Genomic DNA, 25863 nt, shown 5'->3' with positions numbered 1-25863 from the left:
CCAAATTACTGAGGATGGAGACCCTGTTTCTTTATTGTTGTATACTTAACATATAACAAAGTGCTTAACACCTAGAAGCCAGGTAATTAATAAACAGTCAGATAAATACATGAGCAACTGAATAATAAAGATAACGCCATATAGTTATATGTGGAAATATATATATATATATATTATATACACTGTTGTGATTATCGTTATTACTTTTGTCATCACTGTTCTAATTTGGGGTTCAGTTTTTATTATTTACAAAATTTAGTAATTTCTAGATTTACCATAATATGAATTAATTATTAGTATCTAATACAAAATTACTGTTTACCAGCAAATTATCACCAATTTATATAGTAACAAGAAACTATTACTATAACTAAATTATTACAAATTATTATTATAGTCTATGAATCCAACAGGAAACAGCAGCTCTTATTTTGAATAGGTAAGGTTTCTAAACTGGAGGGATCAGGTCTTCCTTATCCAGCTTAATTTCTAGTCCTTCCATGACATTTTTCCAGATAATATGCCAGGACACCCTTAGCATTCCATCAAGTTTTGAAAAGAATATTTTCCATCTCTGGCCAGCTTGATTTGCCGAGCTGTGCTGGATGTTAGCAGCTGCATTGGACGTTAGCTGAGAGTAAATAATGAACATGCATCAGCTTCCAACTCTGTGCCAGCCTGTGCCACATCTTTGGCCCTGGGTAAGGTTAGCCTAAGTGATGCCAGCCAAACCCCCTCTGCAGGCTCCTTCCCTTCTTCCTGGTTCCCCTTCTTCCCCGATGCATGCCCCCCGCCCCCAAAAAAAGTCTGTCACTCCTGCTGCTCAGCCTAAGGCAAGCTATACACAATTGTTGATGCACGAAAGAAGATATGCTGGACCCACAAAATGAAACAAACAAACTCAAGGCCATCGACGCTAAAGCAACCCTCCTGGCTGGTGTTTGGAGACCAACACAAACTTTCTGGAGCATATGTCAGCATTTAAGATGGGAAAAAAATGGAAATCAAAAGCGTCCCTTTCCCCTGTTCCTGTCTCGCCACTCCCAAACCATCGTTACACTGGTCCCTTCAGGTGAAATTTAGGGTTGGTGGAAGGAGGGTGGTGCCCTGGGCCAGGTGGTCAAGAGTAGCATCACAGCTAGTTAAACTCAGGGCAACAGGACGGAGACTAGACATTAACGACTGAAGTGTAGCTTCCTCTTGGCGGGCGTTCCACATTACCACCGACTTTGTGCATCCCTGCTCATCTAAGCTGTGGTTAGATGTCATCTAACTTGTGGTTCTCAACTTTGGCTACCCGTCAGTCACCTGGGGAGCTTTGAAAACTCCTGGAAGAAAAGACCCCCGAGGCACCTCAGGCCAATTGGATCAGAATCCCTTGGGCTTCCAGATGACTCCAATGCACCATTACAGCTAAAATGCCTGAAAAGGGTCACATGGCGTTCAGGTGTTAAATCAGACACAGAACAGAAGCAGCAACTGCTCTGTTTAAAAATAAGAGCCACTTATAATGAATGCTATTTTTAAGAGGTTTTATACAAGCAAAATAAAGCATACAGCCAACGCCACTTTTTTTTTTTTTTTTTTTTTTTTTTAAACACAGAGTCTTGCTCTGTGGCCCAGCCTGGAGTACAGTGGCATGATCTTGGCTCACTGCAACTTCTGCCTCCTGGGTTCAAGAAATTCACCTGCCTCAGTCTCCTGAGTAACTGGGATTACAGGCATGAGCCACCACACCTGGCTAATTTTTGTGTTTTTAGTAGAGACAGGGTTTCACCATGTTGCCCAGGCTGGTCTTGAACTCCTGACCTTGAGTGATCTGCCCACCTCGGCCTCCCAAGGTGCTGGGATTATAGGCGTGATCCACCACACCCAGCCTCTTTTACTCTTACAATAAATTTTGCTTTGTTAGAGTGAAAATAACATCAACTGTGTTACTCTGTATGAAAATGTTCTGTTTCCCTGTTTGGTTTTACAGCATCTCCATTCCTACAGCTATAATTTTATATGATGCCTTGCTGGTATTTGCAGAGCAAAAATATTATATATTATATGCAGTTCCTTATGCCAAAAGGTATAGAAAGTTTTGTAAAACTATGGAAGAGGAAAGAGCATTAGGTTTATTTTTAACTCATAAAAATTTTATTTGCTTTTTTTTTTTCCCTTTACACGGGTTGCTGTTACTTTAAGAGTCTTCTGGCATTTAACTGGCAATAAAAAGGGCAAAACAAACTGTTCCTTCCTTTAGATTGTGCAATTTTATTGCGCTGTTTTAGAGGGACCAAATATGCCTTTAAAAGAAATGCATGTTTAACCACCTTCTTTGTGTAAAGCAGTAGGGCTGTGAGTTGACAAACCCCAAGGGTAAGATAGTGGTTCTGTGTGTGCCTGATGTTTTTCAGGGATACTTAGAAACAATCTGAAGCTGAGTGGTATGGATGGCACTGGCTCCGCATGCAACCAAATCAAAGACGACTGAGTTTAGCTCGAGCCCAATCATGTCTATACTCAAAGTAAACGCAAAGGCATCTAGAAGACCACATTGATATACTATGGCTCTAACCAGAGGAATCAGCATAGAATTACATGTTTACACTAAATTGGGAACCCATTGACCAGAATAAACGTTTCACACTTAATCGAAGACACATTTTTGATCATATAGGCAACGCTATCCAATACCAACAGTGGGTTCTATTTTGCCTTTGGTGATGCTGTGCTTTCTGTTTTCATAGCTTTCTACACATGTTCACATAGATCGAAAGAACTGCAGCATAATGAGTCAATAGCAAAATGGTCGCTTGCATTTCAAAATATTACTCAGGCAGAAAATAATATGTGGGTTTCATAGCAGTACGTATATTTAAAAATAAAAGTTGGAGAATTTGGAGGAAAAGAATTGTTTTGAAAATCTGTTTTGCCTCCAAGGGAAATAGAGCAATAGCCTCCACTATCAGATGGCTCTTTATTTGTTTTTCATGTTTCCTCATGGCTCTGTTTTTTTCTGTGATCATAGCAGCAATCAGAAATGAAAAAATTATTATTTGCTATGGGTTGGTGCAAAAGTAATTCAAGTCTTTTTTCTCTAATATTGCTTTATCTTATTACCACTTTCATCAAAAATGTTATAATAACAGTATTGAATTTTGATGGACTATTTCCTGCACACTAGATACTTTGCTAAGTACATTATCCTCACTGTTTTATTTAATACGTTAGGAGGTATTTATCTTATTGTACCATTTTGCCATTATGAGTCATAGACAACTCAAGAAACGTCCCGATGTCACACAGCTAGAAAGTGTGAAGCAAGCCCATTCTATTAAATATTCCCTAATAAAATGCTGAACTCTATTTTTCCTTGTTTTGCTAATATTTGCTTTTGAAACTTTATTAGTAAGTGTATGTAAGCTTAGTTCTATTTTCCTTGAGAAAATTGAAACATTTGTGTTATATAATGATCGTCTCTCTTTATCTTTAGCAGTGGTTTCTGCCTTTAAGTCTCTTTTGCCTAATAATAAGAGGATTAAATCAGCTTTCCTTTGTTTGTCTGTGTGTACACGCATATGTGTACAAGTGTGTGTATTTACATAACATTTATATATGTATATCAGTTTATAACAGTGATAGATATAGATAGATAATCAGTTTACAAGAAGAAAAATTCTTTTAACTGCCAAATTTTCTAAATTCTTGTAATTTGGATGTGTCTCTCGTAAATAGCATTTAGCTAGATATTTTTTAATCCAGTATGAAAATATTTGCTTTTCAACCAGAATGTTGCGTCTATTCCCATTTAATGTTGAAGGGAAGAGTGCTAATTGCCTACAGTTTCCATTCTCCACGTCTTCCTTCTACTCATAGAACCTTCTCCCAGGTCCTTCCCTGAGCTGAGTGTGTCCTGGGAGTGCTCGTAGCTACGTATGAGTGAGCAGGGGGAAGTAGAATGGAGCAAAGGTGCGCAGGCTGCTGGGGGTGACTGGGTCTCAGTCTGAGAAAGGAGCTCCTAGGTGTCCACCTTCACCCGTTCCTGCAGACCCAGGTATGGTCACAGCTGAAAAGGCACCTTAGAGCCAGTGAAGCAGGCCGAGAGAAGAGTGTGCAGGGCCGTCCACAAGCCTATATCCACTCGTGGGGACTCTCCAGAGAGGGAGAAATCCACTCCTCTTCTCTTCCTTACAGAAGCTCAGCCTGTTCTTCCATCAGAACCTTTTGGATTGCTGACATATTTGACTTTTATTTTACTATCTCATATTGTGCTTTCTATTCTTCTCATGCCTGCTATCATTCTTTTGGACTTTTCCTCCTTCTTGGCGTTTTTTGAATTTAGAGGCTTTTTTCCTCTCCCTACATTTAAAAACTTTCCACCAAGTTGAATTTACAGTCCCTATTTCTATTATGTTAGTGTTTAGTATTATTTAACAGTTCCCATACAGAAGTCAAAATTTAATCACCATCTCTTCCCTTCTCCATTACAACGCAAAGGTCTATGCATGTTGAATGTCTATAACATTTGTGCCCTGTATCTTAATTATAACGTTTAAATTCCATAAACTGAAATTTTTCTTTATTTAGGTTCCTTTGGCAACTCTCAGATTTTATGTCTTAATTTTACACTCATTCTTGAAAAACAGTTTTAGTGAACATAAAATCAGGTTGACTATTGATATTTTTCAACACAAATAGGAAGTAATTTCAAGTCTTTTTTGATTTCCCTTGTTGCATCTGGGAAGAAACATTAGTTCTTATTGTGATTCCTTTGAAATTAATCTGTATTTTCTCACTAAGGGCTTTAAGTAACTGCTGTTTGTTTGAAATTGTATTTTGAGTAATATAGCTGTTGATTTTTCTTTTTACTGTATCCTACTTGATATTCGACTTCAGAATAGGCGTCTTTCAACAAATCTGGAAACTCCTTACATGTTAACTACTCAAATTCTCTCTTTTGGAAATCTGAGTAGATGAATTTTAGAACTCGCCTTCTTCATCACACCTCTTTAATTTTACTTGCTTTATTACTACAATTTATATCATTATATCAGATTTACTTTCCAATTCACTAATTGTCTCTTCAACTGTGTAATTCATAATTGAAACTGAATTATTATTTTTTAACTTCAGACACTTTATTTATCATTTCTGAAAATCCTACCTGGGGCTGGGCACGGTGGCTCATGCCTGTAATCCTAGCACTTTGGGAGGCCGAGGTGGGTGGAATACAAGGTCAAGTGATCGAGACCGATTTGGCCAACATGGTGAAACCCCGTATCTACTAAAAATACAAAAAAAATTAGCTGGGTGTGGTGATGCACATATATAGTCCCAGCTACTTGGGAGGCTGAGGCAGGAGAATCACTTGAACCCAGGAGGCAGAGGTTGCAGTGAGCTGAGATCACACCACTGCACTCCAGCCTGGCAACAGAGCAAGACTTCTTCTCAAAAAAAAAGAAAAAGAAAAACGAAATTCTACTTGGTGTTTTCCTTTCAAATTTGCTTGGCTGTTTTGTAGAGTCGTAATCATTTGCTTACATTTTTTAGTCAATTCCTCTATTTAACTTTATGAAGCATGTATATAATATACACATGTTACCTTTTATTATTTATAATATATAATTACATAAATATATCATTTGTAACAGTAATATAATTCATAATGATAATAATTTATAAGAATATATAATTATATGGTATATAATTATAACAATTTATAATGGTAATATATAATAGTATCTTTATTTATAAATATTTTAATTATAAATTATTTATAAGTAATATAAATAAACATAGTATTTATGTATATGATACATTTATATTATATATAACATTATATAATATACTATAGCTGTATCATACCTTAGACAATTCCAGTGTCTAAGAGTGTGCAGGATTGGTTCTGCAGTCAGTCGTGTCTGCTGTGTCTCACTCACTGTGCCTTCTTCCTTGAGGTGTTGTGTCTGGTATCATGATGTTTTTCATCATCTTTGAAACCTCCCACCGTGAGAATTATCTGAGGCTGTGTTCTAGGTCTATTTCTCTAGAAAACATTTGTATTTGCTTCTTTTAAGCATATCATTTTAAACTTCAAAATTGTCTTCAAGGTTTACTGGACCAAAAATTTTGCTGAAAATTTATTCGGACAGCATTACAATTTGATGTGAGGGCCATGTTCTGGTTATGATCAGGAGTGCTTTGTTGATTCATTTCCCTACACTCAGGGCCAGGATGATGGAATGCACATCTTTCTGGTGTTCCCTTCTGTCAGGTGTGTTTATTTCTAGTTCACTCTCATGCGGAAGGTGCAGCCATCGAAGTCTCCTTCTGACCCCGCCTGGTGGTTCTGAGCCTTGGCCTCTCCTCCCACAGACCCTCCACTGTCATCTGAGATTCCCTGGAGATGAAGGCAGCTTTGGGGCTCAGCCTACATCTGACTTTGTCCTTTATTGTGGGTGTGAGAGTGGTGGAACTCTGATCCTAAATTACTTTTTGACAGTCCAGCAACAGTGTATGTGTGTGCATGCATGTATGTGTGTGGATATGAGCCTTAAGATTTTCTGGGAGGAATAATGAGATAGTATTTCATGTGTATTTGTGTGTGTTCTGTGTATGTTATTTATTTCCAGAATGGCAGAAAGCTCGTGGTGGCAGAAAACATTTCTTTCATGCATCTGTCAGTGTTCTCTGTGCAGCTGGAAATGTTGTGAATATCTGGTTTTTATAGTAAGTTTTCTGCCATGGATTTGCCCAATAGCTAATCAACATTGATACGGTTTGGTTCTGTGTTTCCACCCAAATCTCATCTTGAATTGTAATTCCCACCTGTCCAGGGAGGCAGGTGATTGGATCATGGAGGTAGTTTCCCCCATGCTGTTCTCGTGATAGCGAGTGAGTTTGCACTAGATCCCTGATGGTTTTATAAGCATTTGACAGTTCCTCCTTCGCACACACACTCTCTTCTGCCGCCTTGTGAGGAAGGTACCTACTTCCCCTTCCATCATGACAGTAAGTTTCCTGAGGCCTCCCGAGCATGCAGAACTCTGAGTCAATTAAACCTCCTTTGTTTATAAATTAGCCAGTCTGGATAGTATCTTTATAGCAGTATGAGAACAGACTAACACAAACACTGTCTACCTCTGCAATCTATGGACACCACCAAGCATTCGTAGCAGCCAGGCCCCTGTGATCAAGCCCACTTGATCAGGTCTGCCGTTCGGACTCTTGGGCCTCTTGCATCAACAGGGGAGCAGACCTTCTTTTTGATATGTCCATGAGTAGATTTGGAAAGAACAGTTTCTGTGGGCATGTTTCTCACAGAGAAGAAAAACACAGAAATCAGCTGATTATCCCTTGTAATGAAAGAATGTTTGGCTTGATGATATCTTTAATAACCAGAAAATTAACTATGAAATACTCCAGACTCTGGGTGGAAAGAGAAAACAAAAAGCAAAAAAAAAAAAAAAAAAAATAGCAACCTCTTGTTTCACTTTGCATTTGTTTAATATTTTATGAATAAAGAGGTTAAGTATTGTCCAGTGTTATGAAGATGAGAGAAATACTTTCTTTTCTTCTTTTTCAATAAGTAGATTTTTATCATCTCTTTTTCTGACTATGAGAATAATTCATGATCATACAAGACGGTCAGGGTTCAAATACCAGCTCCACTGGTCACTAGTTTTATGAACTTGTATGCCTCATTTATAAAAGCACAGAATCGCGGTGATTCTGACCTGAGGCAGTTTTGAGACTTCAGCTGTAAATGATTGTAAAACTTTCTGTGGAGCCTGGCACTTGGGAACCACAATCACACAAATGGTAATCAAAAAAATAAAAATAATCTTATAATATCTTGGTTAAATATGTATATATATATATGTATATAATCAATATTGAAAAACATAAATAAGTGAAATTGCCAATGATGTCGCCCTGGGAATTAGTTACTGACGACATAGGTTGTGTTTCTCCCGAGCAATGCACCGGGAGCTTCTTGTCTTCTCTTCCCAGATCCCTTTCTTCGATGTTTGTGTTTGTGTGTAGTTTTTTCTAATAGAAATGAGATATACTACCTCACATGTAGTACCTTCTTTTATCAAATAACTATATATTATGGTTATTATTATATGGCAATAAGTATAGATCTAGAATAGATTATCATTTTAATGGTTACATAATAGCCCATTGTATAGTTATAACATGATTTATTTGTCCAATCTCCTGTTGGTAGGTTTGAATGTTTTTATTTCCCTTTCTTCTGCTTCTCTGTAATGGCTATTGTCAGTTTTTGTGAACTTGACTACTGATTTCCGTAGGATAAATTCCAAGAAGTGCGATTGTACAATCAAACAGCCCACGTTGCTGAAGTTTTTCAGCTGTACTTCCCAATTGCATTCCAAAAATTTTGTAATTGCTGGGCACAGTGGCTCACATTTATAATTCCAGTTACTTGGGAGGCTGAGGCAGGAGGATCACTTAAGCACAGGAGCTCCAGAATGGCTTGGGCAACATAGTGAGACCCTGTTTAATATATATATATATATATATAATTATATATTATATATATATATAATTTACACTCCCATAAATGATGCATAAGTGTAGCCACTTTTTCACTTTTTTTCTGTAATTTTGGATCATTCAATAGACAAAAATACTTTCTTTGTTGCAGTAATTCATGTAGTTTTGATTGCCAGTATAAGTGGGTGCAACCATGCAGCATATGTAACATTATGCTGGCAGCTTCTCTATGTGGCGGGAGACAGTGTCACCACAGCAGATATTGAATGAGACTCCCTACCCTGCGGCCAAGGCTTTCCCACCCTGAAACACAGCGCGATGCAGAGTTCTGCTTTTGGCTCAGGCTTGCTTGCAAAAGCAATGCAAAATTTTCTGGAAAAGATGCGTATCAAGAACCCATCTCTGGTCCAGAATTCAAAATATGAAAGCCCATTCAAGGTAGAACAGAGCATGGCAGGTGAAGGGATTATGACCAAGATTTGAAACCCACACATCAAAGAGAAACAGAGAACCTTACCAGCTGAAGGAAGGTGGAAGCCAAACTCAACACAAGAGCTGGGGAAGAGTATGTGGGAAGAGCTGGTGTCGTCCAAGCACGTGGTTGCAGCTGGAACATGCTTCAAAAGCAGCTGCTACAGCCCAGAGTCCCACCTCAGGGAACAGTGCCCGAGCACATGATCCTGAACTGGAAGGGTTATGTCCCTGGAGCCTGTGGGGGGCCAGGACCCAGAACAGGATGGGGACTCCAACCCCAATGGACACACCATTCAACTGAGCACTACAGTGACGACCACAAGGGTGGTAGGAGACTCCTCCATCGTAGCTGTCCTTCCTCTTTGCCTGATATTCAGACAAAAAACCCCCAAGACCTATGAATAATTGAGAGGAAGTCTTGAGCAGGACCCACTGTGCCATCGTTTCTGTTCATGAGAGCACACCGACATTTGAGCAATTTGCTGGGGAAAAAGAAAAAAAAAAAGCAAGTGAAACATACCAGTCATAATAGTGCTGTTGAAAGAAAGTTTTGCCTGTTTGTTGACATTTTGAAATTCCTGTTTTGAGGATTTTCTATTTATATCCTGTATCCATTTTTCCTCCCTGGATCTTGCTCGTTTTCTCAGTGACATGGAAGAGCTGTTTATATGCGAGCGATGCCAACTGTTGTCGTGTGTTTTGGAAATATTAGTGAAGGAAAACAGCTAGAGAGAGAGAAAGTGAAATGGGAAGTAAAACAACTTTTTGTTTTTAAGACGTCCTTATTTACTTGCCACTCTAGCTAATAAATTCTTGTCAATTAAGTAATAAAAACCTCATAAAATTCTTTAGAAACCTTTTAGAACACCAGATCCTTAAAGAAGACTGGTAACTCCCAAGTTATTTAGGACACAGAAGCTCGAGCAGATAGGCTGGGAGCTGGGGAGGAAAACGAGAGCAGGAAGTAAAAGGAGGGTCTGGACTGACAGTGTCGCATGTGATTTGGCAAAGGGAAAGTTAGAAACAAATTTCCATTTGCTTGTGAACATTTGTGTGTGGTCAAACTATTCTTGACCATTCCAGAAAACTGACCCATACTCACAGTTGGAATTGAGACAAGGAATACATTGTTCAAAAAACAATTTGACCTATTTTAGACAGAAAATATAAACCTTGAAATCACATTTCAAAAGCATTAAAAGTCAAAAGGCTGATTTCAAGTTGTAGCATGAATGTTTATTCGTAGGAAACCAGCAGCAGATTAATTATTCTTATATATTCAAGTGAGCACAGATTGAAAACCAGCCTTTTGCCGGGATACTATGTCAACACCAAAATTTTAAAATGTGAATGAAACAAATGATCTCCTTCAATAAGCTCAAATTCTGTAAAGGAAGGGCAGATGTATAAACAGACAAGTGCAAGTGAGTATTAGTTATAGAACTGTAATGACAAAGACAGCATAGCAAAGTGGTTAAAATGGAAGCTCCGAAGACAGAATAACTAGGTTCCAGTTATTAGCTGTGTGACCACAGGCAAGTTGCTCAGACTCTCTGTGCCTCAATTTCTCATCTACAAAATGGAAATAATACTAGAACCTACCTCGTAGTTTGACCTTGGGATTACATTCATTAGTTGATACCCATAAGCATTCTGAATAATGCCTCCCGTGTTATAAGCACTCAGTAAGTGCTAGTTGTTATGATGCTCATAAAGAGCTTCACATCTCAGTCTCATCATCTGTAAAATGGGGATAGCAATCCCTGCCTGCTCCAGTGATGACTGTGATGCTTCTGTGACAACATGAGAAAGTGCAAAGACTTGGAGTGTGATTAAGACCGGTCAAGGGAAAAATGTGATTTTAACTCATACAAATCCCTCCAAAGTATCTCCACCAAATAAAAATAATGTGTAAGTTTCTTATTATTACGTAATAAGTACCATTTCCCTTAATTTTCCACAATGGTTCACTTTGTGCTTTTACAAACATTGTCAGTAATGAGGCCCAAATTGCTGTTTGGCATCAATCGGCGGTCACTACTTCACATGTCATGAATTTCATTAAAGAGAAGCAAGTCAGAGGTAGACATCCAGATGGCACAAGACTCTAGGTAAAGCCCCCTTAACTTTCCAAGGATGTGGAACAGTCTATGAACACATGTTCCAGGCAAGGCAGCCGCATGCACCATGCACATCCAGGATGTGAGGATTAGGACCATGGCAATGGGTTTCCCTACCACACAAAGTCCTCCCAGCCCAGCCAAGGATTAGTAGGAATGAAGTGGTAGGACTAGATTTGCTGATTCTCATCCACAAATTCATCATTTACTTTACTCAAGATCAGCTCAGCCAGCTTAGCTGATTCTGTAGAGAAGTCTGATCTGGTGCCTAAATTCTGCCCCCAGGAACAAATGCCCCGCTAAGGAAACTCGATCACAGAAGACACCGCCCATTCTTCCTCATCCTCAGCCTCTCCTAGGCTCCCTGTTCTCAGTTCATATGCACGTATTGAAAACTTTCAAGCTTGAGCATGGAGGTGTTTCATTTCCAAAACCACGTTCAAATCTTTCGGTGAAACTTTACAAAATAGCAGACAATAGTTGAAGGCAGAATGAATAAGCAGCTCTTATCCAGCACCGTCAAAGATGTCCCGAGTGGAGTCTAGCTCCCAGGCTGTGAGAATGCAATCATAGTTAATTTGACTCTGTTAATACCATGGGAAATATTACTTGTGATTAGAGAATAAAATAAGACTATCTACAGATTTCTATAAGTGAAATGCCTAATGTTCTCATAATTAGATGTTGGCATGTAAAAATAAAAGAACAGTTCTCCTTCCTTGCAGTGAATGGCCACCAGCCGTGTGCTCGCCCTAGGATTTCTAACAGCTCTTTGATAGATCATGGAATGAGACAAAACGTGTTCCCCGGTGTGCTGGTGACTGATCTCTATCCCTGAAATCCATACCCTTATGTAATGTCATATTATTTCTATGCCTACAAAAACCCTAAACAAGGCTGTAAAATCAATGCATTTGTGTTCAGTTTTTTGGTTTCCCCGTTGTTGAATTTAGACTGTTTTAGGTTACTGAGAATATTGGTCAAAGATTGGTTAAATATGTAATTTCTGAGTATCAAGCCAAGAGTTTTAAAAGTACCTCTTTTTTTGTCATAGCTTTTGTTTTGTTGCTATCTTGATCAGTGTTATTGAAGAGACAAAATATCACGGTCTTAGCCTTCTAAGAGTTCACCGTTTACGTAGGTCCCAAGGCTCACATTCATGAAACAAGTAGAGGGTAAAGATGAATCCAGGTTTTATGACTGTGAACTTGAAGGATTAAGGACTCAAAGAGAAGTAACACTGACAGCTGGGGTGTCAGGATTCAGGGAGACCTTCTGGACCAAATTGCCTAAGTGGACCATATTGCTCTGGATAAGAAGAGGAGATAGGACAGTGTATTGCAACTAAGGCCCTCTTGGGCCAAGGTCAGATGAGTCCAGGAATAAATCATACTGGCCTGAGGGGCACTTGGATGGTGGGAGGAGTTTGTTCTCCAGAATAGCAGGATCAGATCCTGGAGGACACAGAGGCTGACGTAGTGCAGTGCACTGAGCTTTCGGAAATGCTTGAGCAAGGAGACAGATGAAAGTAATTTCTAAGGAAGATTAGTCTGGCTGTAGTGCATAGAATGAAAAAGAATATGGAGAGTCCATGTTAGGTCATTCATCTGGGAAAGTGTTGCAATGATCTAGGTATGACAGTTGCACACTCCACCAAAAAGACACACTCAGAGTATCATGTGAGGGGAAATAACACAACTTAGTGGTTAGCATAATGATAAAGATATTTTTTGCTTGGAATATGTGATTTTAATTCTTTCCATGGAATCAATAAATCACTGTATTTGGGTCTGTTTAGTCTGCCGTACTTAAAGGGAAAGGAAGCAGAGGCTCTGGTCACAAATCATCAGCAGAATCCTGAAGGAATCTTTGGTTACTTTGAGAATTCCCCATTACCTATATACTTACCATTTGATTTTAAATAAAACATACTTCCGTATCATTCTGTGTTAGGTTAATCTGCAAAACAACAAATATCTCATACAGAATTTCACATCTTCTCCAGATCCTTCTTCCAAAAGTTGCCGACAATCATACCACTCTCAGCTAGAAGTTGCCAACAATCATACCACTCTCAGATCAGAACTGTAAAGAGTGATAGTCAAGACTTACAGATCAGAACTGTAAAGAGTAATAGTCTCTTGGGCTGGGTACTGTGACTCCCTCCTGTAATCCCAGCACTTTGGGAGGCCGAGGCAGGTGGATCACCTGAGGTCAGGAGTTTGAGACCAGCCTGACCAACATGGCGAAACCCTGTCTCTACTAAAAATACAAAAATTAGCCGGGCGTGGTGGCGGGCACCTGTAATCCCAGCTACTAGGGAGGCTGAGGCAGGAGAATCACTTGAACCCAGGAGGTGGAAGTTGCAGTGAGTTGAGATTACACCATTGCACTCCAGCCTGGGTGAAAGAACGAGATTCTGTCTCAAAAAAAAAAAAAAAAAAAAAAAAGTAATGGTCTGTTTATTAGGATTCCATCAACAACCTCCACCCAACAGTTATCTATCAGATGCTTACTGTGTGCTAGCTGGTATCTCACAGGTTGGGTTCCAGCTGTCAACAAGACAAACCCAGCCTTTATTCTCAGGGGGCTCAGAGCCCAAAACATCCCTCTATAGATAAGGTCTTTTAAAGATTTCCTTTTAAAATTATCTTCCCAGATACTGAATACAACTTGAAAGTAGGTGAGTCTTTCTTTCCCTACTTTTTATAGTGCAGAATAGATAGTAAATATTTACCAGGGTCTTGTTCATTCATATACCTAAAATGACATTTTAATGAAAATAATTGTAAATCAGTTTATCTTTATGCTCTGAGGCCTTAAGATTTGGCGCGGTTTGGGGCCTTATAATGTATTCTCCTGGCCGAGCCAATTTTCATGATCCAAGCTAACGGCAGGCAGAGCTTCTGGAAAGTCTGGGGCAATGCTTCCAACTTCCTGGGAAGGTGGGGGTTACTCTCATAAACCCAGTGCGGGAGTGTTGTCTGAAGGCCTTGTTGGGAATAAAAAGATAATTAATAGGGTGCATGATACTGAATATAAATTATCCACAGCTATGCCTCCCCTAATTAAACAGAAGAGTGAAAACAAAGGGCAAGGACCAGTTTCACTTGTAACTCTGTTTTTCTACATTGCAATGTTGGAGGCTGGCAGCGCTCCCTATAAATTCTCTTTTTGGTGAACTCTTACATAAGTATTTGTAGGAACAAGTCCAAATAGCTTAGTAAGACACTACACCCCAATTTGTTTCTTAAAACACAAAAAGTAAGAAATAACCTAAAATGATGTAGTATACAGATCTGCAGAAAGGAAGCTTAGATTTAAACGTTCATCTTTTTTTGAGCCAATTTATTTGGATACTATAAAGTCACCCTTCAAATAAGAAGATGCAAACATCGGTGAGAGCAATAGTCTTCCTCGGAGTGGAAATATCTAATAATTATTTTGAGAATCTATATTTCGAATCTGTCATGTGAGTTCAGGTTTTTTTTTTGTTTGCTTGTTTGTTTATTTTTGTTTTTGTTTTTTGAGACGGAATTTTGCACTTTCACCAGGCTGGTCTCGAACTCCTGACCTCAGGTGATCGACCCGCCTCGGTTTCCCAAAGTGCTGGGATTACAGGCGTGAGCCACGGCGCCCAGCCATGAGTTCAGTTTTAAGTGAACTGCTATTTTCTAAAAGGGCATGCTTTAAAAAACAAAAGATGATTTGCTGCACGTAAGAAAATAACGTTATTAAAAATTTACTTGCCAGTCAAAATCTTAAATACCCTAAAATATTCTGGGACTTTCCTGAGCCAATCACATGTGACCACCGGACATTCAGGCAGCATCAGACACCCTGGCTGCTCAGGAGGTGTCACTTCCCTATGCACCCAGGCCTGCTCCCTTCTCTCTATCATAGAGTTTTATCAGAAGATACAAGCTGCGTGTATTTATTTCCATCTTGCTAGTTAATGCATTGAGAGTAGCTATGCTTTCTAAAATGCTTCCTATTTGTTAGAGCACCACCATTTTGCATTTCCTAAGAAGAAACGGAAGAGACACAAGTGACCAGGCTAAATGGAGACTCAGCTGTTTTATCTGTTATTTAGAACATGCAGTCTTAGAAAATCAGGTCCCTTAGCCTAAGTTTCCAGAAGCTCAGAGCTATTGTAATATGAAAAAGTCTCAACAGAGCCAGAATCTACTCTAACTTAGATGTCCCATACCCAGCCTGCTTCCCTCATCTGAATACTTCGTGAGGGTGGAAAGGGGATTCGAATGTTTTCCATCCATGGTAGCAGTTTTTTTTTTTTCAATGCAAAAAATACAATTTTAATGACAAGCCATTATCTTCTTTGATCTCAAAAGGAACTTTTGTGCCAGGCATAGTGGCTCACGCCTGTAATCCCAGTGCTTTGGGAGGTCGAGGTGGACAGATCACCTGAGGTCAGAAGTTCAAGACCAGCTTGGTCAACCTGGTGAAACCCGGTCTCTACTGTAAATACAAAAATTAGCCAGCTGTGGTGGCAGGCACCTGTAATCCCAGCTACAGGAGAGGCTGAGGCATGAGGATCGCTTGAACCCAGTAAGCAGAGCTTGTAGTGAGCCGAGACTGCACCACTGCACTCCAGCCTGGGTGACAGAGCAAGACTCCATCTCAAAAACAAAAAAAACAAACTTTTTTTTCTATTGGCTAAGCTAAGCTAAGGATATTTAAAATTTTAGAACCTCAACATCTGAAAGAAAAAAAAAGCAAACCAACAAAAAACAGGAAAAAAAATGTTCCATGTCTCCGAAGGTGGAAAAAATGGAAAATAAATATTTCATCCAAAGTGACCTAGTTCCGCGGGGATGTAATGTTTCCCACAGCCTCTTCTGGCTGCTGCACTTCTTCATGAGTAAAGTATGCTGTTTACAGTGTGTCCAGTCACCTCTGGTCCATGTGGGATACACGAGGACAGGCTTACTAAAACTCCATACCTGGTTAGAGAGGTGGGGTAGGGGACTCAAACAAGAGATTGTCTTTCACTTTCAAAGAACTCTGATTTAAAATAATTTTTGGTGTTATGGACTGAATTAACCATGTTCCCCAAAATCCATGTGTTAAAGGTCCTCATCCTTAACACCTCAGAGTGTGACTATATTTGGAGGTAAGGTCTTTACAGGTAATTAAGGTAAGATAAGGTCATTAGGATGGGCCCCAGTCCAGTATGACTGGTGTCCTTGTAAGAAGAGCTTAAGACACAGACACTCATGGAGGAAAGATGGTGGGAAGAGGCACGAGGAAGAGACACTGTTCACGAATCAAGGAGAGAGACCTCAGGGAAACTGGGAACAGATTGGTTGATCAGAATTCCGACAATGAAAAGAAATTACTTGAGCTTGATCCATAGACTAGTATAGAAACTTCTGTCTTTTTTAAAGGAGACCCTTAGGGATTGATATGCTAAAGTTTTTTTTTTTTTTTCTTATAAATGGAATTTGACCTGTCGTATCCCAACACTAGGATTGGTTTCACTTCCCTCCTAATTAGTGTTTCATAGTGACAATCAAAAGATGAAAATTTTAGTTTTGTTCCTTTTCTTTCATGCATTGGAACAATTGGATGATTTTTATTTTAATGTTTTCTGAACTTTCCAAATTTTCTCACTTCCTTCCTCCTTAGAAAGCTCAACAAATGGGAAAGAAACATGATTTCATGTTTCCTCCAGAAACTCCAGATATTTCTGAATCACAGAGGTACTCTCAAGCAATATATTCCTGTTATTTATTTATTTTTCTTAAAAAATACTCATTTACCAAATACAAGTGGACCAACGTGACCTCATCAACAGGCTAATTTGTTATTAATGTTCAGAAAATGCTCAGAAGGTGCTGCTACTTTTCATATTTCTTACTGATGAATGAAAGGGACAGAATTAGAAATTCTTGGCAATTGGCAAAGGGTCCCAACACATGCAATCACTTCCTCCTATTGCAGAGAAGGAAGTGTCTGTATTCGTTGCTCCAGAAAGATAAGGTGCACAGAGGGCTTCGCAGGGGAAGGAGGTAGGAAGCCTGGAGCTGGAAGAACTGTAAATAATGTCCACGAGAAGAGCAGGACCAGAGAGACCAATGCTGAACGTGCCCTGGCTCATAGTGATCAACAGGCTGATAGTCGCCAATAATCAACAACTTATTTGTACCAGAGATGCTGCTTCTGGGTTCATGCAATGGTTATTATCTATGGATACCTTTTCCTTTATTGAATATTTCAACACCTCTTTTGCTTCTGTGTCAGGCCTTGTTCTTGGCTCTGCTGCTGCACAGTGGGCCAAACAGACAAAAATCTTCATCCTTACAATTGACTATTAGCACATAGACACAGTGCAGCCTTATGAAATAGGACTGTAGAGTCAGGTTGTCTGCATTTTTACATTACAAATTAAGATTAAATATGTTTTCACCGTATAAGACCCCCCTAAAGATGACAGTAAACAGTTCATATATTTGTTACTCAAGGCATCGTATATGTTCCCTGACCAGAAACAACTAAGCATCATTCTGTCTCCTGCCAAGGTTCTATTTCTCCAGTGTCACTGGGACTTCTAGGAGAAAAGTTCTTTCTCTTCCTCTGGATAGCACGGGATGCAAATGCAATTCCTGGGAATTTTGCAGCCATTTCATCATCATGAGGGAAATGATCATGAGGATAAAGATGTTCCATGGGGTTTGGCAAATCCATGAGAATCACAGAGCACTGGTGGCAGGTGCCTGCTCAAATCATTTTTGAATCTCGTCCTCCCTAGAGACTTGCCAGTTCCACAAATCATGTAGCTACGGTGCAGTGGTTTGAAAATGCACATACAAATTCTTTGACACTTGTCCTTTCCAAGTCTAATTTTCCTTTCCTCTGAAAGTGAGCCGGACTGAGTGACCTGCTTCCAGTGAATAGAGTCTGGCAGAGGTGAAAGTGACTTTTGAAGTGAGGCCACAGCAATGCTGTCACTTTCACGTTGTTCTCTCTTGGATAACACAGTCTGGGGAAGACCATGGCTAAGCCATAAGGGCAATCCAGTGTGGGAAGAAACTGGGCCTCTTGCCAACAACCACCACACGTTGGCCACCATGGGAGGAGCTACCCTGGGGGCTGATCCTCCACCCCCAGTAAGGTCTTCAGGTCCTGAATCCCCCAGTGGCCTCCTGAACTGCAATGTCTTGAGAGACTCCAATTACCTTGATCTTGAACTCCTGATTCTTAGAAACTGAGAGGATAATAATTGCATTAAAACTTTAAACCTCTCCATGTTGAGGTGATTTTTTTAATGCAGCAAGAGATAACTATTGTAGATTTTGGTAGCACAAATAGATGCACAAGCAGTGAGGAGTTGGGAAAATATTGAGGAATGTGTAAGTGACAACCAGAGGAGCCTTGAAAACACCGAAAATAAATATCTGCTGGTTGCTATGAGAAGGCTACAGGGGAAGGCTTAATGTAAAGTGAAGAAAATGTTGTTGAAAATGGAAGAAAACTGGACCCTTGTCACATAGTGGCAGAAAGTTTACCAATATTTGCACTTGCAGTAATGTGAAAAATAGAAAATGCACCTAATAAATCTGGTGATTGGCTAAAATTTCCAGGTAGAGTTTTCAAAATGCTATTGGGCTGCTTCTTGGAAGAAGACAGAGATCAACTAAAGGAAGAACAGATACCAAAAAAGAAACAAGGACTCCTTAATTTTGAAAATTATCAGCCTCCCCTGATGATAAATAATGCTAAAATTAAGAAATGACTCCCAGGCAAAGAGAAAACCCAGAGTACTGTCAGAAACACATGGCAAAAAGTTGAAGCCAGGTGTGGTTTTCAAATTCTTTTTAAAGCCTCAGAAAAATCTAGTTGAAGTCTGAGAAAATCACTCACTCAAACAATAAAGCTTTTAAGGAGCATAAGACTATTGTTCCTCAGTAGTTTAGACAGGACGCCAAGGTCAAAATGGGTTATCTTAAAGACATTTCTAGGTATGGCTTTGGTAAGATGGAATACACTACAATAAGGTTCATGGGAGACCCACACAATTTTTCAAGACAAGTGTAGCAGCAGATGAACCACTAGCTTTGACTGAAAAGGAAAGAGTCAGTTCAAAAAGAAATGGCTTCTTAAGACCCATAAATTTCTATAAGTAAAAAGCAGCTGAGGAAACTACTCGGATTGGAGCACTGGCCACATTTCATGGGGGGAAGAAAAGATGACTCAGAAGATCCAAGAAGGCAGAGAGAAGGCATGTGGAATTACTCACACAGCTTGAGACCTGCTTAAGGAAGCACCAGTATGTGTCCTGGGAAATTTCAGAATTGCTATGGAGCAGTAGCTGCCATATGCTTGTGTTGTAAATGGAAATGTACCATGGTGGTTATTTTGTGCCCCTTGCACCATTATACGTTACCATTCTGTTGTTCTTCTAGCTCATAGGTCTTCAGATCAAGAGAGGCTGAACCTAAGCAGTTGAACTTCAGTAACAACACCAACGAGATTTGGAAAGAGAGTGAGTTGAGTGTATTTTGCATGCAAGAGGATACTTTTTTTTTTTCTAACCAAGGTAAGAATTCTATTTTTTACTTTTATTTTTTTAGAGACAGGATTTTGTTCTGTTACCCAGGCTGGAATACAGTGGCAGGATTACAGCTCACTGCAGCCTCAAACTCCTGGGTTCAAGTCATCTTCCCAAGTAGCTAGAACTACACATGTGTGCCACCATACTTAGCTAATTTTTTAAAAGCTTTTTGTAGAGACAGGATCCTGCTATGTTGTCCATGTTGGCCTCAAACTCCTAGGCTCTAGCAATTCTTCCACCTCACCTTTGCAAGACACTGGGATTACAGCCATGAGCCACCATGCCCAGCCAAGGAAATAAATTTTAATCAAATTTTTATAAACTGGAATATCTCTAATTTGGCTTTAGAGTGTTCTATTACAGACGTTTATGATATGCATGGGGGTATGGATTAAACAGAATTCCCTGCCCCCACAAAAATTCATATGTCGAAGCCCTAATCCCCTATGTAACTACTTGGAATAAGGAAGTAACTAAGGTTAAATTAATGAATAAGGTGGAGCCCTGATCCAGCAGAATTAGTGTCCCTGTGAGACCCCAGAGAGCTCACTCCCTCTTTCTCCACCACATGAGAACACAGCAAGAAAGCAGCCATTTCCAAGCCAGGAAGAGAGCCCTCCCCAGGATCCAAATTATCAGGCACCTCGACCTTGGATTTCTCAGGCTATAGAGCTATAAGAAAGTAAATTTATGTTGTTTAAGCAACCCCCTAGTCTGGTATTTTGTTCCGGCAGTGATATCATTAATCTGAAACCCCTAAGATCCTTGAGAATAAAAGAAATGATGATTTGGGCCTCATCACAGCTTGTTTATGAGTTTTGAGGCCGTAGTTCCTAAACCGTATGACTTTGTCAGCCTCTGGGTTTTAACGGGGGACACGATGTAACAAAGGCACTTTTACCGTGAAGCTATAAAGTTTAAGGCATTTTTGGATCCAGCTCAAGGAAGACTGAGTTAGAGGTACTTTCAGTTTGAGTTTTACTAGGATATAACTGCATGGCTCTTTGTCAAATCTAATAAGCGATTGCTCACCCAAGCAATAACAGAGGAATGCCTCGGAAGTGTGCCCCTCTACAACCATGTCAAATACTTGACATCAGGATGCCAGGTGTAGCAGGCCATGGTATGCCCAGCTCAGCTTCTCAATCTTGTTTAGAAAGTAACCCCTTTAATAGCATCTGAAGGTGTCGAACTCTTCAGCATTTTGCAAGTTTGTGTTTTCATTTTGAGGTTGTCTCCTAGATTTAAAAACGCACGTGAACAGTTGAATTTTTCTTTAGACTAAGTATCACAAAATGGCCTGCTCACTACAGTATTCAAGCCTTAGAAATTGGGTTTCGCAGTGTTTTAAGGACTCCCAGATATACAATATATATTTAATACTTAAAAGAGAAAGACAAACACAAATAAGATGGAATACGTTTATTTGAAAGATACATAAAGCCTGAATGTACCATTATAATCTAATTTGAAGGATGTTTTGGAAAGTTGCAATGAAATTGGAAATTATGAGCTCCTTATTTATACACATAGAATGGTCATGTTTCAACCATTTTAAGTGTATTTATTAAATAGAACATGAGAGAAATACAGGCACAATATTAATGGAATATAAAACAAAATAAAAAGATATGTGTTGAGAATAAAATACTTTACCATCTGACAATGAGACTAAAATGTAAAACCCATTTTTTCAGATCAAACCAAAAGCAGTAATTTATTGCAGCTGAGAAATAAATTTCAAGGAGAAGCCACGAAAAGGCTGTAGAATTATTTGATAAGAAGAAGAAGAAAGAGGAGGGGATCATAGACACCCACTGTGAAAAGATTTAAAATCTTGCTGAATTTACATAAAATACAGGCACTAAGTTAAAATGAAACATATTAGGCCACCAGAAATGGGATGTTTTTGATAAATGGGTTAATGAGTCACATTAATCAATCTAATTAATGGTAAGTAAATGAAAACTTTTTAAAAAATCTTGAAAGTCCTTGTAATCTTATAAATTATGTATTTTTATAACAGATAACTGATATTTTACTTGTAGTATAAGTTTTTTGATAGAAGGTTTCACAAATTGAACAACAGCCTTAAATTTACATGCCATTACCAATAATAAGTTATAAAACTAAAAGACTTTTTTGAAACTATTAATTTTAAAATATTATATTCTTCAGAAAAATTAAATTTTACTATTAATTTAATTAAATAAAGATACAATAAACTTTTGCACTTGAGAAGCTGCTCAATTAGAATTCTAACAATTTTTTTAAATTCTTCGGTTAGGTAAGGCAGCTAATTTTTACAAAATTATGTTACTTTGCTGAAATTTGTAATATTGTCATATTTGTATACTTTTATAAAGATTGCAATGTGTTTGATTTATTTTTCTTTCTAAATAAAATTTCACTTTATAATTTATTTTATACTTTTTTTGTGTGTGATGTAGTCTTGTTTTGTAGCCCAGGCTGGAGTGCAGTGGCATGATCTTTGCTTACTGCAACCTCTGCCTCCCAGGTTCAAATGATTCTCTTGCCTCAGCCTCCCGAGTAGCTTAAACTAAAGGCATGCATCACAATGCTTGGCTAATTTTTTATATTTTTAGTAGAGACTGGATTTCACCATGTTGGCGAGGCTGGTCTCGAACTCCTGACCTCAGGTGATCTGCCTGCCTTGGGCTCCCAAAGTGCTGGGATTACAGGCGTGAGCCACGTGCCTGGCCTATGCTTTCAGTATTTTGTCATCTTAAAGGGGGTCCTCAAAAATGTGTGTTTCTGGCCCTACAAAATGGAATCAATCCACAGTGCAAAGTAACATTTATGACTAGGTACTGGTTCACTTTCAAAAAATATATGGAGAAAATGGAGTTACTTCACTCTATCTTTTTACTTTACTGTTTTATAGCTATTTAAAAATGCATTACAATTCCCCCAAATAGATTATACTGTGTTAAACTCCTTTTTTTTTAAAGTAAAGGCAAAATTATTAAAGTATGGATCTCTTTAAATAAGAAAAGCAACAAAAATGAGGACATAAGACATATTTATTTCAGGTAATATGCAATTCAAGAATAAAGATCTGGCAAAATAAGAGAAAAAAATACTTCCCAAGTGGTTATGGTTGGAGGGATATGGATGTTAGACTCAATGAAAAAAAAAAGAAAAAGGAGAGATGAGAAGCCTTTTTCAATCCCCTCAGAGCCCCGAATCTTTCCAATCATCCTCACCTTGGGAGGATGGGCTGGCTGCCCCTGGCCAGACCCACAGTAGTGCAGATGTGGGACACACCACAATACTAACACGAGGCATTTGAAGACTAGCTGGGCCACTTTCATGTGAAGTCGGGTTGAAGTCTCTGGTTGATAGAAAAGTTATATCTAGATAGAATGGTTTTCGTGGATGATGCCATAGAATTTAGCTACATGGTTGCTTCCCATGGGAGGGCTTTTAACAGTCGTTAAAATAGTTCCATGCTGTGAATATAACAAGAATCTCTGCTTTGGTCCAAGCCAACAAATTGATTTTCACATTAAATAATAGACTGAATATAATATTTTTAGAGTGAATATGATATATTGTAGCATCACTGCTGGAACTTATCAACAAGAACACTAATGCATGTTTTTCTATAAAGATTTTTTTAAGTGTAATTCTCTTTTATGAGCTGCTTAACCTATCATATGCTTGAGATACGTGACACTTTATTAAATGCTTAACAGCGGAAGCATTTTAGAAAAATATCAAGTGGAGCTAAAACATAAAAAGAAAAAGAAGAGGGTGATGAGGAGAAAGAGAGGATGGAAAAAGAAGGAAGATGTGGCCGTCTCTGCAAGCTTTATAATATCACAGAGGAACTCGAGATAAAGCTCCATGAAGACAATGAGCAAACCATACATGATCAACCCACAATACAGACATTCTAGAGACTCCAATAAATGGATAACACAGCCTCTCTGTAATTCTGATTATCTGGTTTCAAAGAGAACCTAATCAACTTGTCAGCTGGTAGACTACATTTTTTAAATAACGGATGATTGATATTTTTATCTAATTCAGAAAACATTTCGAATACGTCAGCGAAATTCTGTAATACTTCAAACTTTCTCAAAGCCTACATTTTAAAAAGTTGTCAATAATAGGTTTGATGATACACTTACTGCATTCTGTTAACTATGTGTTAATTGTATAAACTAATAAAAAAATTTCATCTATCTTATTAGGATAGGAATTTCAAATCAAACTGCATATTTTTATTTGCTAAATATAAAATTGTATATGTGTGTTATTGGGATCAGCCTTGTACAAATAGTAATTATAATGACAATTCAGTATAGAAAAATGTAACACTTAGAGCTGCATGGGCAAAATTAAAATATTTTGCTTTCAATTTATGTATTTCCTTCACAGAAGGAATTATGAAACAATCAATAAGAATGTTTTGAGTAAAGATTACATTAAGATAAAACCTATGGAGAAATAAAATTGGAATACAAGTTCAAAGAGAAAAAGGAACAATGTCCAATTTCCTGTAATTGAAGAGCTTGTTTGTGTATTTCTTTTAATAGGTGGTGGTCGTATCAAATCACTTCGTTATTGACATTCCACTGACTACATTTCGTAGAACAAGTTCATAGTTTCATTTTTATCTGCCCATAGTATACTGAAATTTGCGTCATTTGCAACTATTTCAGCATATGAAGAAAAATTTTGTATGTCCGTTAAAAATGACTGAGAGTTTGCATTTTGCAAAACAACAGGATAGAACAGTGACAAACATTTGGAGATCAATGTTCTAAAGCATCCTGAAACATCCTTTCTCCCACAAAATTACCTGAAAATTCACATACTTTTTATTCATTTGAATAGCTTTGTCACTTTTCTCAAAATAGTGATCAATGAGAAATTCGCTTTATTATATGTTTCTATGATGGACTATGTATTATTTTGTTGAATTAAATAACAATTCATCACCATTTTAAATGATTTTCTTTCTTGAAGCTATTATTTCTGATGAAGTTCACTTTGTTTGGATTTAGAAAATCCACTCGGAGGGAATGTTTACCTTTCCTTTAATAATATGCTTTATACACGTTTTAACAGTAATCTTACAGCATTTTACAAATATGTATTTATTTATTCATTCATTCATTTAATTATTTTAGAGACAGTGTCTCTATCATCCAGGCTGGAGTGCAGTGGCAAAATCTCAACTCACTGCAACTTCCTCCTCCCAGGTTCAAGCGATTCTCCTACCTCAGCCTCCAGAGTAGCTGGGATCACAGGCGTGCACCACCACACCCCACTAATTTTTGAATTTTTAGTAGAGATCAGGTGTCACCATGTTGGCCGGACTAGTCTTGAACTCCTGATCTCAAGTGATCCGCTTGCCTAGGCCTCCCAAAGTGCTGGGATTATAGGAGTGAGCCACCGCGCCTGGCCTAAAAATGGCATTCTTAGCATCTAGTAATCTTACAACATTTTAACAGACACACACACACACATACGCACACACTTAAGGACCTTTAGCTTTTAGCACATTAGAAATATATTAGGAGTTATTTTAAATATTAGCTTCATTAGACATACAAAAGAAAAGAAATTAAATTACAGTAGATAATTGAAACTTGTAGTACATAGCGCGTAGATGTAACCATCTGGACTCAAACTGGGAGGAGCAAAATATAATCTTAACTGATACGTTCTGTTCTGAACAGATGTTTCCAACCCCACATGGAGGATGTGAATCTCTTAAAATAACACATTTCCAGGAGCAACATTAGAATTATCAGCAACACATTGCTGCTCACTAACCCTAATGAAAGTGTAAATACAGACAGAATTTCATAAGTGCCTTCAAGATGGGAGAGGATTGTAATTTACTCTTCAGGATATTTTGCTATATGTGATAAGTGCCCAGTAAATATGTGTAAATGCAGCTGTACCCACAATTCTGTTAAGAAGTTTCCATATCCTGAAACTAAGGCAGAAGGTCATGTGTGCATGTGGGTATGTGCTAGCCATTCTAAATCAAAGGCGTGTCACCCCTGCCGAAGCCCTCGCTGTCAAGAACACTCAGCATTCCTTCTCTCGGTTGAAATCCGGGACTAACGTTTCCTCTATTCAGAAACATTCAGTTCTTTCTTGCCTGTGCATGGCTAAGTGATCTTGTCCTTCAGATGAGAT

The 25863-nt window shown here is 38.5% G+C and overlaps 1 long non-coding RNA gene across 1 annotated transcript in view; it reads right to left on the bottom strand.

The window, feature by feature from the left end:
* LOC130540512 (uncharacterized) overlaps nt 1-25863 on the bottom strand; it is a 40931-nt gene that overhangs the window by 4829 nt on the left and 10239 nt on the right. Inside the window, exon 4 of the long non-coding RNA XR_008954494.2 lies at nt 9029-9710. This is a non-coding gene — a long non-coding RNA (uncharacterized LOC130540512). The remainder of the gene's footprint in view (nt 1-9028; nt 9711-25863) is intronic.

This window comes from Pan paniscus, chromosome 8, assembly GCF_029289425.2.
Source record: "Pan paniscus chromosome 8, NHGRI_mPanPan1-v2.0_pri, whole genome shotgun sequence".
NCBI classification, from domain to species: Eukaryota; Metazoa; Chordata; class Mammalia; order Primates; family Hominidae; genus Pan; species Pan paniscus.
Note: the sequence above shows the minus strand (reverse complement) of the source record. Positions and strands in the feature narration are given on the sequence as shown.